Here is an 18717-nt window from a genome sequence, read left to right as displayed (position 1 = left end):
ATGAATGAATGAACTCATTGTAAATGAAGAAAAAAGTGGCATCTTGAAACAGGTGAATGCTTTGAGAATATTTCATGAATGAATGAATTAATGTGTCACCTATTCTTTAGGTTTTCACAAGGGCTTATGTCAGAATTAGGATTCAATTCATTATAGCTTTGTGAGAACTAATGAAAGTTTCACATTTTCATTATGATTTGAGAGCAAATATTATAATAGTAGAATTTCTACCCATGCTTATTGTGTCTGTAACTAGCAATAAATTTTCCACAGCCAAGTTTAACTCCACTGAATACCTGCTCTTGTAAGGGCACTGCAGGGTTTGGTTATGGTTTTTCAGGAGAATGGTTGTGCTTATAAAAGCATATTTTCCTTGGAATTCAAATATGAGGATTCTTTTAAAAGTTTGTGGAAAAATATAATTGAAAAATAATATGAATCTTTCCATGAACTCTGATGACACCTCATATTATAGATAATTGTAGATAAATACCTAATGTATTTAATTCACATCCTAGTAATAAAACTATAGTTGACTATGTGATAAGAAGTGAATAGTTTGATCTGTCAAAAACAATACATTAATGTTCAGTTTACAAATTTACTTTTATTTTTAAGCAGTATCAGTTGGAGAGAGGAAAGTTCAAGGAGAGAAAGAAGAAAGAGGAATGTGAATAATGCTATTGAATTATGTATCTAGTGTCAGCCAGGAGCAATGGGCTCTGGGACTCTAATCATAGTATTTAGAGAACCACTCAGGTACAATGTCTATTGTGATTTTATCCTTCATAAGGCATCATAGTTTCGTGGGATGAATTTGAGTTCAGAGAGACCTGAGTTTAAATCCAAGCTCTGCTTTTTACTAGCTGGGCAATCTTTCAAAATTTACCCAATAGCTTCGGCTTTTTTCTTTCTTTTTTTTTTTATATCTAAGGTGTGTTGTAAAGATTAGGGATAATGTGAATGAAAATGCCAAATGATTGCTGGCAAATAGCACCCAGTATTACTGCTTAAATTAGTTCCCTATTGCTGCTGTTAACAAATTACTGCAAATTTAACGGCTTAAAACAGCACACATATATTATCTTTCAGTTCTGCATGTCAGAAGTCTGAAATATGTCTCACTGGGCAAAAGTCAATGGGTCAGCAGAGCTGCAGTCTCTTCTGCAGGCTCTTCATGAGAGTCTGTTTTCTTTCCTTTTTCAGCATTGAGAAGCTGCCCACATTCCTTGGCTAAAGGCTCTTTTCTCCATTTTCAAAGCTAGCAGAGTAGCATCTTCAGTCACTCTCTGCCTCTGATTTCCTTTTTTGCCTTCCTTTTTAAAAGACCCTGTGATGACATTGATAATCCAGGATAATCTCCTTATTTTAAGGTCAGCTGACTAACAGCTTAATTCAACATGCAGCCTTAATTCTCCCTCACCATATGACAGCACATTCACAGGTTCTGAGATTATGATGTGGGCATCTTTTTAGGGGATAGGGGCATTATTCTGCATACTGGCATGCTTTTCTCCTTTAACACTCATTCATTAATATACTTATTAAAGGAAAACATGAATAATAAAAATATTTTTACCATCAAGAAACCTAGTGTTTAGGTAGGGAGCTTAAATCTTATGCATAAAATACATTAGCTGACAATACAAGGCAGAATGCCACAAGTCCCAGTATGAGCTGTTCAAATTTGTACTGCAGGCTTTTAGAGATCATCAGGTGTGTGTCAGAGAAAAAAAAAATGAATCACTAGAAGTTTTAATTGTTTATAAGCAGCAATGTGATGAGACAGTCCCCTTCCCTCCCTGAAAGGTAAATGTGATCTTAGGTTCCATTAAGGTAAGAACAAAGGATGTGATAGTCTCCCTCCGTTCTACCTTGGTGAATCTCCACCAAACTTTGAAGGACATAACAAAACTGCACTGTAATCAGAAGAGGGCTGCCAGCTGGGTGAGGAGTTTAGAATCAGAATGTAAGAGAAGTGTAGGGATATTCATGGCATGGTCTTCAAACTTTAATGACAGTCATATGCAAAGAAAGCTAGATTTGTCTTTGAAAACTTTGGAGTTTGATAAAACTAGAGTAAGTATGTAGAAGTTAGATTAAACTGAATATGATAAGTTTATGTTATAGTTTTCTGAAAATGGAATGAGCTACCCCTTAACAGTAACAATTAGAGGAAATAGTGAGTTTCCTATTACTAGAGGTGTTCAAATAGAGTCTAGGCAAGTGAAAAAGGATGGGCTCCAAAAACACTTTGTTCATGTCTTGAACACTGTACGCACATTGTTATCATTTGCATACTGTTCTCCCTGTATAAATTGTGACCTCTTTCTGGGCTGAACCTATCATATTCACATTCAGCGAGGCTTAGGAGGTAGCCAGTAAGTGCCGGCTAGGTGAATGAATGGATGATGCATGGATGAGGGTGAGGGTTGGACAGAGAGACTGTTGGAGTCCCTCCAAACCTGAAACTCTCAATTCTCTGAGCTAGGATCTGAACTCGGTTTAGAGAATGGAACTGGTATCCAGAAAGGAGATGATGGTGGTGCATTCTAGGTGGAACTACAATGTGGAATGGCTCAGAGAAGAGAGGGAGCAAATCTGAGTGAAGGAGTGTGCTGGTTGAGGAGCAGGAGTTAGAGTTGGGGCAGAAGGCTGGCTCTTAATTCTTGAAGGTCTTTAATTTCAAGGATATTGGACTTATCCTGCAGTGGGACCCAGATTGATACTTGACTGACTGAATTGTGATGAAAGAAGAGAAAAAGTGCTCTGAGTACTGATATGCATCATGGCTCAGTTGGGAATAGCTGAGGGCTAGTGCCTAAATATGGGAGTAGAAATGCAGAGCTAGACAATGGCAGCAAGAATGTAGAGGGAACAGATGGGAAGAGACATTACTGAAAACACCAGGACTTGGTGGAGAGGTAAATAAGGAAGGGTGAAAAGACGAGGGAATTAAAGAAGCCCAAAGCTTTGCACATGGGTGTCCATGAGTGCATATGTCCACTGAGTGTCTTATTGAGGTATAAGTAATATGGAAAAATATTCAGCATATCCAGAATTTTCCAGACCTGTTTCCATTAAATTCATGCCTAAAATTGGCTGCTTTTGATATTTATGAGGATGGAAAGTCAAGAGTATTAGTTTATGAAGGGCAAACATTTTCTAGAGGTGAGCCGTAGTACTGGCAAACCTAACGCTGAATAGTAATGGTTATAGCAGGCACTGTTGTATGAGAGCCTGTGACAGGTGTGCACAACATGGGACACTTTGTTTGGATCATCCCATTTCATTAAAATACCTGTGAATGTGAAGCTATCAGTTTGTACCACACAGTGTCTGCTTTAGGGCAGCGCCCAAGGAAAAATTCCCATCCATGTTAGTACTAAAGATAATTATATGTCTCTGAAGTAACTGGATTTTTTAAAAAATTTTTGGACTATGAACTTAATACCTGCTGTGTCTCTCTGTGTGTGAAGGGGTAGAGGAAGAGGAGGAGATGAGTTACTCAAAGTTTTAGAGCCAAGAATTATGGCCCATTTATAGGGTTGTATAATTATTTTTTACCTCTTACCTGATTCTATTTTATATCCTCACCCTTGTGTTCCTGTCTTCTCTTTTAATTTATGCTGTCTTGCCTTTATGCATCTCTGAAAGTAGTCCTAAATTTATTCTGGAACAAAGGAGAGTAAGTATAAACATCTTTCTATTGATATTAGTCACCACTTTATAGATGAGGAAGCAGAAGCTCGATTAATTTATCTAAATTGCTTAAGATTACAATGGGTGTGTTACCTATTTCTACGTAACAAACCACTCCTCAAATTAACTTAAAACAACAGACATTATCCCACTCAGTTACTGAGGTCAGGAATCTGGGAACAGCTTAGCCAGGTGGTTATAGCCCAGGGTTTCAGGATGTTGCAGTCAAGATATCAGCCAGGGATGCAGGCATTTGAAAGCTTGACTGGGACTGGAGATGTGCTTCCGGCTCACTCATGGCTGTTGGCAGAACATTTCTGTTCCTTGCCACATGGGCCTCTCTACTGGGATGCTCACAACATGGCAGCTGAATTTTCCTAGAGTAATCTGAGACAGAAAGAGAGACCAAAACAGAAGCTTCATCTTTTATAGCAATCTTGGAAGTGACATAAAATCACATCTGTCGTATTCTATGGGTTACTCAAACCAAACCTGGTGAAATTTGGGATGGAATTCCACCAGGGTAAGAATTCCAGTAGCAGGGTTGTTGGGGCCATCTTGGAGGCTACCAGACACAATGAGCAGATAATGTAGCTGAGCCTGCATGATGCTGCTTTTACAAAAGCACTGGATTCCAGCATGCTCAAGTTGGGTCCCCAGAGCTATTTCCATTCCTTTTGTCTTGAAGACTAGGGGAATGAGCACCAGCAAGTGGTGGTGGTCTAGGTTTCCAGTTTTCTTCCTCCGATCCTGCTTACAATCACCAATGCTGCCACAGTTCCATCCATAAAGCTCTGTGTAACCTCGCAATTCAATTTAATTACTTCTTAAGATAAATCCAGATTTAAACCTTAAGCCAATACTAAACAATTGAACTTTTGTATACCACCAAGGAGCTAAGACAATAGCTAACATAACACTATGTATGCTTACAGCATCTGAATTTGGTAGTGCAAGAAACAATTGATTATAATTTTCTTTGTACTTTTTATGTTCATGAGAAATGTACATATAAAGGATAAAAGTTTTTGGTGATTCTGCCCCTCATAAGGGGAAATTGTCAATGTAATAAGAAAACCCATAAAGATATTTTTATGGAACATATTTTTTTCTGCGTTGCTGAACTAGTGCCAGATTTTGTCAGGGAAATAAATTAGAACATGTTGTTTTCCTGGTTTCAGGGAACCACTGGCTCAGTGTTCAGTTTTCAGACCACAAATCTATGACTCACCAATAAATGACCTGGATAAATGAACACAGAGGGTCTCATTTACTGCTGGCCATTACCCTACCTTTTGATGATTCTTATTCTATTCTGCATCTGGAAATTCCATTTTCACTTGAAATATGTATAAAGCGATGTCACCATCAATGTTTAAACACAACCCCAAACCAATTTCTTAGCCGAGATTGTTTTTCTAAACAATGGTGTTTACTAATTATTTCAAATTCAATTTAAATTTGCAAGCCATTGCTGCTATGTGCCTGTGGCATTAGAATGTTCTTAGAACTTTCTTTACATCTGTGGGACTTCCCTCCAGGGCCTGTGGTGGTAAGCCACTTGGCAAATAAGGTGATCAATTTTATCTAGGGAGAAAAACTTCTGTTATACATTTAACTGAAGTATGCAAGTAACAGGTAATTTTATAAACCCCCTTAGAATGCTTACTGTGTTCTAGGCTTTGTGCTGTGTTCTGCAAATGAAGAAGAAGATAACACACAATCTTTGTGCCTTTAAAAACTTGTGGTCTAGCTGCTAGATAAACATTAACAAGAATAATTATAACATTGTGATATAACAGAAGTATTCACAAAATGCTTGAGGAGAAAGCCTGGTAGTGGAGAGGGAAGATGTCAGGAAAGATTTTCTCTTAGATCAGTGGTCCCCAAATCCCAGGATAATAATGGAAGTTTCACTGACTGTGGCAGAATGAGAGGGAAAAAAAGGCAGTGATTTTTTAAGAAATAAAAACTAACTTTTATAAGCTAATGTTATGATTTTTAAAAATTATTCAGCCTAAAATTGTGTTTTGAATACATTCATGTGTTTCTGTTATATTGTTTTTTATGTAGTCATCATAACATGTATTATAATTTGTTTTCTTTAATTGCAAAATGAATCTTGACAATCTCACATCAGCCCACATTTTCATTTACTTCATTCATTTATTGGTCCTTGAAATCCAAAGGGTTAGGAACCTTGTTATGAATGGTTACGTTTGAGCTGGGGTTGAAAGAGAGACGCAGATGGTCCCCAACTTAAAAATGCTTAGACAATGATTTTACAGCTTTATGTTGGTGTGAAAGTGATACAAGCAGTATAAACTGCACTTGGATTACCTATACACCCATTCTGTTTTTCACTTTCTTTTGCTTTGCCTCCCACGGATTTGTCACCCCTTTTCCCCTGAGTGATGGAGCCACCAAAGATTACTTAAAGCCCATCTCTGCTGAGCAGTGAGAAGCCCCAAAAAGGGGTTAATCTCCTGGAACCCTCAAGAGTGAGGCATTCATTCCATTTAGGAAATTAAGCACTAATTGGGTTTCTCTTCCCACATTTATTCTCCAGACCAGGAAGATACAGGAAGAGAACATAGGTGGGGTTTTTGCTAAGTATAGTTTAATAAGCTTAATAATAGAAGCTCGTAACATTCAGTAAGAAAAGCAAGGTGACATTCTGTAATGCAATTAAGTTGATCCACTAAGAAAAGGTTGATTTTAGCAAACATTCTGTTCTTACAGCAATTTCCCAATATCTTTACATATCGATCAGTAACCTGTCTGTCTTTGAGCCCGCAACCTTGCTGTGTGATAATTCTTTAGCTTACAACAGAGGCTATATAGCCTGGGGAAAATTTCCTGTCCTTTGCAAGGTCAGTATTTGAAACTGCAAGGCTTTGGAAAACCAGCCCCTGTGAAGTACATTTATTTTATGCATACTTCACCCTTTCAGTACAGTATTTGATAAATTACATGCAGTATTTGACCCTTTATTATAAAATAGACTTTGTGTTTGATGATTTTGCCCTACTGTAGGCTAATGTAAGTGTTCTGAGCATGTTTAAGGTAAGCCAGGCTTAGCTATGATATTCATGTATAAAATGCATTTTCAACTTATGATATTTTCAGCTTACCATGGGCTTATCAGGATGTAACCCCATCGTCAGTTGCAGGGCATCCTTATAAAGGAGTTTCTGCTATTTGCCTGTCAGTGGTTTAGACACATCTATGTTAAGGGGAAATTAATTGGAAAGAAAGAAAAAATATATGTGTGCTTTTTACAACTGGTTTTGAATGTTTTTCTTGTATGTGTCTGGGAGGCAGGAGGGTAGTAAGAGAGAAAACTCATGCTTGCAGTGGTGGAGAATGTGAATGGTAGCTGTGCAAAGCAGCTGTTGCCAACATGGAAACCAGTTTTGGAAGGATTTTCCGCCATAAAATCTTACCCAGTTTAGATAAGATTAGGCTTGATGAGTGTAAACCTTCTTATTTCAAAGTGTTAGGGTGAAAAATAAAAATAATCTTCATATATGCAGGCCTTTTTTCTAGTTTTTTGCAAGAGGAAGGGAGAAAGACTGAGCCGTTGGATCTGTGTTTTTAAGTCAGCGGTAATCGAATTGGTAACCCAGACACACTAAAGACTGACTGTGCCCAGTGTTCCTCGTCCAACTCACCTACAGTAGGGAAGCTATTCATCTATTTGCGTGTGGATGACTCTCTGGAATTGAGGTCTATCTATAATTTTAGGGAATGTGTCATCTTCGAAGAGAGATTTAAGGAGAACCACAAAGATGATAAAAGGACTGAATAGCATCAAAAACATGTTTAGAAAAATATAGGGATTCCTCTATCTGAACACTGGGGTGGTGATCTTACAGGAGCTTATCTGCCCTGAGTTCCTCTCAACAAAAGCACTTGAAGAAACGATCAAAGATTTCCTTGAAAACTTGCCAGACAACAAAAGTAAATAACAGGTTTTCATCTCTACCATACACTTGCAATCCCCGTGTATGGTAAAGCAAGAGGGCTCTTAGGTCAGATGTGTTCAAATCCTTGCTCCACCCCTTACTACTATCAAGTCACAGTCTTCCAAAGCCTCAGTTTCCTGCTCTCCACAATGGGATAATAGTTCTTACTTCATAGAACTTTTGTAAACAGCAGTAATGTGCATGCAGTAAGCACAAACGACTACTCTCATATCTGAATGCGTATTGCTGTTTCCTTCTGGGAGAAACACCTTCCTTTTACCTGCTCTCTCCTCTGCTGTTCACTGTCTGCCATCTTTGGATCTGGAGGGTCCTGATTCATGTGAACTAGTTGGTTCTTTCAGGTTTCTTGAAACTGAAGTATCTACACAAGAACAAAAATGTGCTAATGTTTATAGGGCAGATAATCTATTTTGGTTAGCTATCATATATTTAAGCAAATTAACCAAAATCTCATATTACACTATTTCTAGACAAAGTCATGTAGAGAAATAATATTATTTAAGTAAATTATACGTTTTCTCAACAATCCTCTGACTTCCCTCTCCCCATGACCTTTAGCAACTCAGCAATGGGAATATTGGAAGGAGGTGAGCTCACCAGTGATGATGGATGAAACCTTCCTGCTTCCTGCTTTGCAAAAAGAAAAAAAAGAGAAAGAGAGAGAGAAAGAGAAAGGGAGATACCAGGCCTCAAGGGGAATAATCCTAGCTTGATCTGGGCCACAGAGATGCGCCTTGAGCCTGGCTGCCCATGACTGGCTGAGCTGTTGGAGGTTGAAAAACTAAGAAGACCCCCTTTATTCTCTTATATACATTCCTAAGAAACAAATTTTGTGATTATATTAAAAGGGGTGAAGGAGTCATGAGGTTACATCTCTTTCCTAGCAAGTCTAGGGAAATGTTGAATTGCCCTAACTTTGAAGGGCACTACTTGTAGTCCTTAATTCATTCAACCAATAAGTATTGGACACCCAAAGTGTGCCAGACTGTTCTAGATACTTGAGATAGAACAGGACAAAGACCCTGTTCTTATGGAACTTGCAACCTAGTGGGGGAAAACCGTATGGAAAGAATTCCACAGGAATCCCACAGCAAACCCAGCCCTCTTCCGAGGAAGGGATGCCCTGCGGGTGTATTAGGTACCCTGACCACCATGTTTAATATTCACACAGAGACTTAGGTGTGCATTTTTGTGTTTTTACGCTGAGTGCCAAAGCAGTTAAAGAAGAGAGTATTTTTGATCTCTGAAAAATGATTGACATACCTTTGGAGATTTATTTTTGTCTTGCTTTCTCAAGTTCATGTCCTTTGTGGTAGCCAATGAGGAAAATATCACACTGCTGCAAGTGTAAGCTCTATGTTATTCATGATACTTCAGCCTTGACAGGCTGAGACACAAACCTTTGTTTTACCTAATGTCATTTTCTGTTTTAAGCATTGGGGATACCTATCTAGGGTTTTGCTCTTTAATATACTTAACTTTTTAAAATATGCCTTCTTAAGTTTCAACACAAATTTCAATAAGGGCCAAAACCTGAATAATATCATACGTGCTGGTAAAGTCGTGAGAATGACCTTTAGATTTCTGTAGCTGGCAATTTGTAAAGGAGGAGGGTTAGTTTTAACCTTAACCTCACCTCCACTCCTTGTAAAAACCGTGGTAAATCAAGCAGGGCATGTTAGGTGTTACATTTCAGCTATGGAGTGATATCTAATATCAAGTCAACATTTGTTTTTAACTCTGGATATACTGTATTAAGTAGTTAAGAGCAAATGTTCTCTCAAATACCTCCTACAGATCATTCATTAATTATGGGAGCAGGGGGAGGTACTACTCTACAATGCGGAGATCTGACAGATTCTACCATAACCAATCATCAATAATAGTGATTATTGACTGACTTGATGTTCTTCCCAGTGACATGCAGTGGGAAGTATGCAGCATCATCCAGGTAAAACTCTTTTTTTTTTTTTTTTGACAGCTGGCTGGTATGGGGATCTGAACCCTTGACCTTGGTGTTATCAGCACCACGCTCTCCCAGGTGAGCTAACCAGCCAGCCCCCAGGTAAAATTCTTACCCGAGAATGTCTAACCTGGATCTGATCATGAGGAAACAATCAGAAAAATTCAAATTGTGGGACATTATGTAGGACAACTGGCTTAGACACTTCAAAAATGTCAGAGTTGTAAAAGACAAAAAATAGACAAAAATAAGGTGAGGGAATGTTCCTGATTAAAAGAGACTAGAAAGACATAATGGATGGGTGATTGGGTGCTGGATCCATAAAATGAAGGAAAGTAGAGGGTAAGTGATGGGAGGAAGGAAGAAAATATCTACAATGGACATTTAGGGGGCAATTGGAGAAATTTGAATATAGTCGTTTTATTAGCTAATACTTTTGCATTGGTGTTACATTCCTTGAATCTGATTATTAGGTAGGAGAGTGTCTTTGTTCTTAGGGGACACATACTAAAATATTTTAGATGTGAAATGTCATGAGATCTGCAACTTTCAGATGGTTCAAGAAAAAAGTAAACATATATGGAGAGAGAGAGAGGGAAACAAACATGGTAAAATGATCATTGGTGAATCAAGGTGAAGGTAATATGTGTGCTCCTTGAATTATTCTTTCAACTTGCCTATAGGTTTCAAATTTTTCAAAGTAAAAAGCTTGGGGGAGACAAAGATAATCTATTTGAAGACAGTTATAAAATCCAGAACAAAAACAAAAGACATGAGAAAACACACACAGAGGGACAAATTCTGCATGATGCTTCAGAGGAATACAGCCCAGGACAGTGGACAGAACTTTGTGGTAGGAATTCAAGGGTTATGGCCTCCCGTCTCCTCTCATCACTAGCTACATGGTCATGGGCAGTTTGCCTAAACTCTCTGTATTCATTTCTTAGGGCTGCCATAACAAACTGCCACAAACTGGGTGGCTTACAGTACCAGGAATTTATTGTCTCATGGTTCTGGAGGCCAGAAGTCCAAAATCAAAGTGTTGAATGGCTATGGTGTCTCTGAAACCTGTAGGGGAGAATCTTCCCTTGCCTCTTCCTAGCTTCTGGTAATGTGCCAGCAATCCTTGGCACTCCTTGGCTTAAAGCCACCATACTTCAGTCTCTTCCTCAGTCATTACATGAAGTTCTTCCTTATGTGTCTTGTCTCAGTGTCTCTTCCCCTTCTATGAGGATGCCAGCCATATTGTATTAGGACCCACCCTAATGACCTCATCTTAAAGTTGATTACATCTGCAAAGACTCTATTTCCAAATAAGGTGACATGTGCATGTACTGGGAGTCAGGACTTTAACATATATTTTTGGGTGAAACAATTCAACCCATAACCCTCTCCATCTTTGTTTCTCCCACTCCCAAACAGGCGTGGGGGATGTGGTGAAGCTGATGAACCAGAACTCTGAGGTCCCTCCAGCTCCGAGAGTCCGGGGTTCTGTTTATCTGTCCATTCTAACTTCACATGTTAGTCAGCCTTGAGCAACTTAGGAGCCCAACAGAAACTTGGGGAGGAGAAGATTCCAGGTCATTAACAAAGCAGATAAGCAATGTGGCCTTTGGAAAGCATGATTCATGTAAATTCTTGGCATAGCTGGCTGTTTTATTTTGCTTATCACAGTCATCCTCTTTGTCTTCATTTTTATTTGTCTGAATGATTGCTGGTCAAAATGTTTTCTAAGCTGAATTCCCATCCTATTGCCCCATAAAATTACATAAAATGAGATGTTAGCATTTTCAAAAAACAATTGTTACATCACAAATGATATCACATGTTGGACAGGCTGCCAGCTGGTGCAAATTAACAAAGGAAAATCAAGACTCCTCTCTCCGTATTTGTCCTTCAGGCTAAAAAAAGGCAAGATAAGAAGAGAGGAATTCTGTAATGGGCTAGGGTGGCTGCACTTTCAAACCATCCTGGGCCCCTCCTGCTGCGTCAGCTCTGGGTATCAGGAGGAGGAGACCCTTTGAGGCCCTGGGGGACTTAGGAACAGAGGAGGCAGCAGGGAGCGTAAATGGAAATAAGAATCTGTCCACTTTCTTTCCTGATGTCCCTGTGCTTCAGAGAGAAAACTGGGTCAAAGCCAGGGGAGGGTGGAGTTGAAAAAGGACATTTTTCCCAGAACTCTAGACCAACAATCCTTAGTGCAACATGTTGTGTACAAAGATGTGTCTACCCTCTTCCTGCTTCTCCCTGCATGTGACCTCAGATGACACCAGGTATGTAAGCCAGGGCAGGGTGGTGTCCCACCTGGGAAATCTCTGACTTGGGAGCAGGAAGCAAAAATCTCAGCCAAATGAAATCTTATCCAAAATTTAATAATGCTATTGTTCCCGACTATCAGAAATTATTTAAATAAACAATTTGTAATTTAATTATAATGTCATTATGAAAGCCTGTTCTGTCACTTGCTGCCAACGCTAGGTTAAAACACTGGGAATTCACAAAGTGTCATTATTATTCTGGTCTTTCTTTGTCATTCTTTCAGCAGTAGGAGTTATGGGTTTGTCAGCATTTCTATTATTGCTTCTTATTTTCAAGGCCTCTGTCCTAGTCACTGAAAATTGCATTGTACTGGATGGAAGCCTAGGAATAATTTCCTTTAGTGTTATAGCAGCTGCATTCTTTTATAGGTGTGCGTGACTTTGCAAGTGATTTCAATATCTTTTTATTAAAAAAATTAATTCATACATAAATCTCAACTCTTTTTTTTTTTTTTAAGGCATATAGCTCTTGTTCAAGATTGGGATATGAATCACATGAAGTAAAAGTTTACAAACAGTACACAACTGAAGGAAGGTACTGCCTTGGGGAAGACAGAACAAGGCCTAGCCAGGAAGTAATGAGATCAGTGTATGTGACAATCAGTCATAGTTCTTTATGGTCACACATGTGTGTCTTTGGGATTTACAGTGTGAAAGAGAGGGGAAGAAAAGACATGGTCTTAAATTATAAATTTAAATTATATGTATTACACTTGTGATAGACATTAAATCCTCTAATCAAATCATAGAATTTCTATATCTGAAGAGTCCTATCTCATCAGAGGTCCACCTTGTCAATCAATTATGGATGCTTATTCTGACAATTCTACATTCCCTCTTTCACCCTTCCAGCAACGTATCAGTTATCTGTTGCTATACAACAGATCTAAGCAAAACTTGGTGGCTTAAAACTGTAATCGTAATTATAATCAATAAACAACAATCACTGAGTAGCTCAAGATTCTGGGTGTCAGCAGTTCAAATTGAGCTCAGCTAGGTGGTTCTTCTGCTGGTCCCACCTGGGTTCATTCATGTGGCGACAGTCAGCTGGCGGGTCAGGCAGAAGCTGGTTGGTCATGGATGGCCCCACTCACACATCTGGTGGTGGGCTTTGGTGCAGAGGCAGCTGGGCTATGTGTCTACAACATCTAGCAGGCTACCTCAGGCTTTTCGCTGGGTTCCAAACGTAGCAAAAGAGGGCAGTTCCCAATGCATAAACTCTTTCTAAGCCTTCATTTGCTAATGTGTCATTGGCTAAAGCAAATCACAAGGCCAACCTCACATGCAAGGATGTGAAGAGATAAAACTCCATCTCTCAGTGGAAAGGACAGCAACATAAATAGAAGTATGCATACATTTGTTTTTATTTAGAAACTAGAGTTCCATCCAGGTATCTTCAGCTGTGATCTCCTTGGTATTCAGTCCTGCCTGAAAAGAAACAAAAGGGGAGATGGTTAGAGACGATGTATATGAAGGACCAAAAAGCCTCCTAAGAGAAGTGAGAAATGCATTCTAAAGAAAGAAGAGTCACAGGATTGTCCAAGGACATTGGGTCAATGATAAGGGGTGGGGTTGTTTCAGTACAGCCCTGTCTGTCCCACAGATGGCCGCAGCCCTGCCCCCATGATCTGTACCCAAAACCTGAGGAGAAGAGGCTGCAATAAAAAGAACACAGGGTTGCAGTGAAGTTCCTGGGGATTTAGAGGGCTAAGGGAACATTTCTCATTTGGGTCTCATCTTAGAAACCAGAAGGCGCAGAGCTGCTGAGACAGGGCACGGGCTGAATCCAGTCTAATTCTGGACCAGAGATGACATGCAAGAGGAAACTGGCCTGGAGCAGGCATCTGAGCCTTTGCAGGTGCAGGCTTTGACAGAATGTCCAGGAGGAAGTCACAACCTTAGCAAGTCAAGGCAGGAGAGGATTCATTCTAAGGCACACACGAGACACCCTCTCAGGCCTCCCAGAACGAAGTGGAGGAAATGCAGGGAAATGAAGTTCTACAGAGCAAGCAAGGCGGGGGCCAGAGAAATGGTTTTTGGTGGCAACTATCTGGACCCTATTTCTACCTTCTGGCTGTTTGGGCTTGAGGAACTGGGATTACAGTTGTTCTCTGTGGATGAGCCCTGCTTTTTTAACTTGGCTCCAGGCAAAAACTGTACATTGAAGTTTAATTTTTTTTTTTTCTTTTTTGTCGTTTTTCGTGACCGGCACTCAGCCAGTGAGTGCACTGGTCACTCCTATATAGGATCCGAACCCGCGGCGGGAGCGTCACCACGCTCCCAGCGCTGCACTCTACCGAGTGCGCCACGGGCTTGGCCCCATTGAAGTTTAATTTTAATGTGTCTTAACCTCCCACATAGATTCTCTTTTTCCTTTTTTGTCTTCATCTCTTCTATATTTTATTTACCATATAAAAGACTCCGCTTTCCTCCAGGCTTACATTACTTACCTGACCTGGGAGTATTTGCATTTTGCTAGGAGATTTCTGATGATCCAGACTTCCTCTAGATCTAAAGGAATAAATTCTTGCTGGAAGCATTCAGGCATGACAGATAGGAGAAGGAGGTGGGGGAGATGCCGAGCAGGGGAGCCCTTCTGGAGTCCTTCAAATAACACTGCATGGTAAGCTCACGTCGCACAGCTGGCTCTGTGCCTCTAGGAACCAAGAGAAATGTGAAAAGGAGGATGCACACCAATTCTAGAAAATGAGAGAAGTGAATACACTTTTATTTAATATTTTACTATGAAAATTTTCAAACATACAGAAAATTTGGAAGAATTCAACACTAAACATCGATGTACCCACCACCTAGATTCTTTCATGTTACTATACTTGCTTTATCACATATCTCCCCATGTCTTCATTCCTATCCATCCATCAGTCCATCTCATTTTTTAATACATTTCATAGTGAGCTGCAGATACCACTTCCCCTTAAGTACTTCAGCACGCATTTCATTAACTAATGTTTAATTTATTTACAGTTTGTCTTTTAGGTATGCACAATGATATGCACAAATTTTAAGTGAACATTTTCTGAGTCATTCTGGTGGAGGAATAATGTGAAAAATTAATGAACACTTTAAAAATCAGTTTAAAAAAAACAGTACGGCAATAAAATAACCCATTATGTTTTTTATAGTTTGCTTTTTTCTATTTAATCTCAGTGTATAGTCTGGATATTATAAAAGTTAGAAATTATGGAGGTAGACTAGCTGATAAAATGTTTTAGCCAATAAAAAAAATATGTGAAGGTTTTCTTTTCTAAGAATTACATTGTCATGAAGACAACAAAAGAAGCAGAACTTTTGGTGTCCATTGTTTCTAAAAAAAAAAAAACCCGAAAATGAGTTTAGAACAGTTAATTGGAAATTTATAGTTCCTGAAATATAAGCTACGGGGCTCTAAATATTTAAAACAAACAAAAAGGTATTCTAGAAACTTCTTTGTTCTTCTTTTATTAACTATTGCTTAATGAGATTAAAACCAATCGATTATTTTTGTTCTAGGTAGTAGAATATACTCAAGTATAAGTTGTATTTCCTGTCTTCGAGCCAGTGTGTACATATGAGGGGTCTTCAAAAAGTTCATGGAAAGAATCATATTATCTTTTAATTCTATTTTTTCCACTAACTTTTTGAAGTCTACTCAATGATAGTATATAATCAATAACTGATATATAACCAACAGGTTTTAGAGGAGGGGAGCTGGGATTAGACTAGAAAGAGACTTCAGAGAAGAGGGAAGACAGAGGTGGGTCAGGAAATATGGGGGGATTTAAATAGGCGAGGTTTAAAATGGAGAATATTCCAAAGAGTAATCAAAGGAATACCCATGAGGATAGATTAATACTTTACTGAGAAACCTGCTCCTTTATTAAAAGCTACTTTGTCTTATAGCCCTATGCTTAAGACTTGAAAGAAATTGTAGGATCAGAGGAATTTCAAGGGAGAATGTTCCCATATGTCCCTAGAATCTCAATATTCAGAATCACTAGAGAAATCAGATCACTTTAGCAATGGCATTGATGAACTATTGTCAGAGTAAACAGGTGTGTGTGTGTGTGTGTGTGTGTGTAAAATGGAGGCAAGAGGAAGCAGAAAGATAATAGAAGTCTTGGATAAAACAATGTATCACATATAACACATTTATTGATATGTATTTATACACAATTGATCATTTTGCAGAAAGAAGTTAGAATGACTTAAATGGATACGTGTAATATAAGTCGAAGACAGTAATTTAAAATAAAGGTGAAACAATTTTTGTATGTTTTTAAAATTTTTTCTGTATCTCTGTTTTAATAGCTTTGCACTTATGGGGACAATTGAAGAATGGTACTTACATCCTTCTACCTAAACAAAAAAAAGCATGTGTCTGTTGTGCAAATTGAGTGCCTTCTGGGTCACCGCTGTTGTGCACCAGGTTTGGGAAGAATTCTACAGACTCACACAGTTTGGGTTAAAAAATAGGCTTTATTAGGGAAAGGGAAAACCTATAAGACAGATCACATGGGAAGAGAAGACATGGGTTCCCTACCTCCCATGGTCCCACAGAGAGACAGGCCAGGGTACCCTGCAAGATGAGCAGTGTGGGTCCATGTTCCAACAGAGGAACAATATCTTTCCTTTCCCACCTTTTCTACAAAGCAAGCATGAGAAAGCTGCCTTGTCAGTGGAGGAATACCCAGGCAGCTTGGTCCAGGCAGTCTAGATTTGGGGGCCCAGATGTTTACAGGAGTTGCTGGGAAAGTCAGCTGCCTAGTATCCTGAGACCTTGGCGTCCATAGGATGCTGCAGTCCTTCTGCAGTGGGGAGGACACCACCAGTCCCCTGAAATGCTGAGGTTGGGTGAAGGAGGTCTCTGGTCCCTTCTAGCTCATTATCCAGGTGACCAGAGTGAGCTGCCAGGGTCGTTTTCTGGCTACTTTGTCACAGTACACTTAGTGAGAAGTCTGCAGACAGGAAAGCCTAAAACTTGCCATATGGCCTTAGGAGAGTTGCCTCTCTGACCATAATTAGAGGTTCTAGTACTTACTCTCCTTTGTCAGTTGTTAGGGAATCAAATGAGAGAGACCAGTAGCCAAATAACTAAAATGGGAGGCTGGCAGTATAGCCAGCAATATTTTTCAGCATTCTGGTTTTAGAATTAAAAGATAAATCCTAACCAAACAAGAAAATGTTGATAATTTACCCAAAATTTACCTTGCAAAATACATCCTGGTAGCCAATAAAAATTCAGTCCATTCTTCCAAACCTCCTAATCCTAGAGCCAAGTATAATGAGAAATTGATGCTCACAAATTAGTGAGCTGGGGACATTTCAATATCCTTGATCATCATAAAGAAGAAATGTGAACTACATATGTGAAAGAAAGATGACTCAAACATTTGACCCCAAAACATTTGACCCAAAGAAATAAAGTAAAAGATGACGTGTGGCAGACACTTTTGGTTGACCACACCAGCCAGCCCACTTTCTTCTTGCTAACAGAATGCTCATTTAGCTTATCCTTCATGGGTTTTAGGATGGGGCCCCTCTGAAGCCTAAGGAATACCTTTTTATTATTCTAAGCCAATCATGGCAATTCCATGGGGGGAGCATGTGGGAAAGGGTCTCCTTGTTCTTGGAAAAAGATGACTGCAGGGTCATCTGCTGCCTTTAGTCTTGCTGTGTAAAGAGGTGGTGCCTGGGCTTGTGGCACCTTCTTGTAACCCAGGAAGCTGCTGCTGCTGAAGCCAACTTTCTGGGGATGTCACAGTAAAAGATGCAAATACCTTAGATCCTTGATGGTATCACCGAACTGTGAAAACCCTGAAACCACCCAACTCTGGGATCACTGTTATGTGAAATAATAGCTCCTTATTATTTAAGCCAATTGAGTCAGGGTTTTTCTAACTTTCGGCCAAATACATTCCCAAGTTAAGGTTTGTTTGTTTACTTCTTAACCAGAAAACGTGAGTTAAAAAAACACTTGATTCTCGTTAAATAAAAGATATTTTGTAACGAATATAAAAGAATCTTTTTAAAAGTTAAAAAAAGCACTCGAAAATTTAGGTTATTATGATTATCTTTTTAAAAATCTGGCTCTTGATACATTGCCATTCCTTTTCAAATTATTTTTAAGCATTTCTTTTTTGCAATGTATTGCTAAATTAATTCAGTTTGGTGAGCAATAGAAAACTATTAAACACACATTACCTTGGAGCATTTTGCTAGAATCCAAAATTATGTTCGACTGTGCATGCTCAGAATTTCCTTAGGTATCCCCCATGCCAATGAGTGATGAGTATATTGCAGCCTAAACTCACTTAGAGGAAGTCCAAAGTGAACACCACCCATGTAGGATTCCATTTATTTTTTCTGCTCTCTCTGCTTCACCATTTTCAAAATGTGATACCCTGCTGTCACTGAAGCCATCACCAATGAAAGCCTTCACCAGATGTGTTCCCTGGACTTTGGACTTCTGAGCCTCTGAAACTGTAAGCAATGAATTTTGTTTTTCTTTATAAGTCACCCAGTTCCATGTATTTTGTTATAAGTAACAGAAACAGACTAAAACAATGGATAGTGCAATAAAGGACAAAATTTTTAATTTTATTTAATTTTAATTAAAACTAAAATTTTAAAACTGATATTTAATTCCATTATTGGAAAACTTTGAAGTATGTTTGGAACAACTTAGGTCTGTGATTCTCCTTTTTTCATTGTAAATTTTATGAAATCTAAATACAGTATTTCAGAT

At 38.9% G+C, this 18717-nt stretch overlaps 1 long non-coding RNA gene across 2 annotated transcripts in view; it reads left to right on the top strand.

The window, feature by feature from the left end:
• LOC134363920 (uncharacterized) overlaps positions 1 to 18717 on the top strand; it is a 39687-nt gene that overhangs the window by 4315 nt on the left and 16655 nt on the right. The window contains exon 2 of one of the 2 annotated variants that reach the window (XR_010021779.1): positions 9673 to 9732. The exons of the other annotated variant lie outside the window; for it this stretch is intronic. This is a non-coding gene — a long non-coding RNA (uncharacterized LOC134363920). The remainder of the gene's footprint in view (positions 1 to 9672; positions 9733 to 18717) is intronic. 2 annotated transcript variants of the gene reach the window in all.

The sequence above is a fragment of the Cynocephalus volans genome, chromosome 15, assembly GCF_027409185.1.
Source record: "Cynocephalus volans isolate mCynVol1 chromosome 15, mCynVol1.pri, whole genome shotgun sequence".
Classification (NCBI taxonomy): Eukaryota; Metazoa; Chordata; class Mammalia; order Dermoptera; family Cynocephalidae; genus Cynocephalus; species Cynocephalus volans.
The sequence above is the reverse complement of the archived record's forward strand: the minus strand, read 5'-3'. Positions and strand labels throughout refer to the sequence as shown.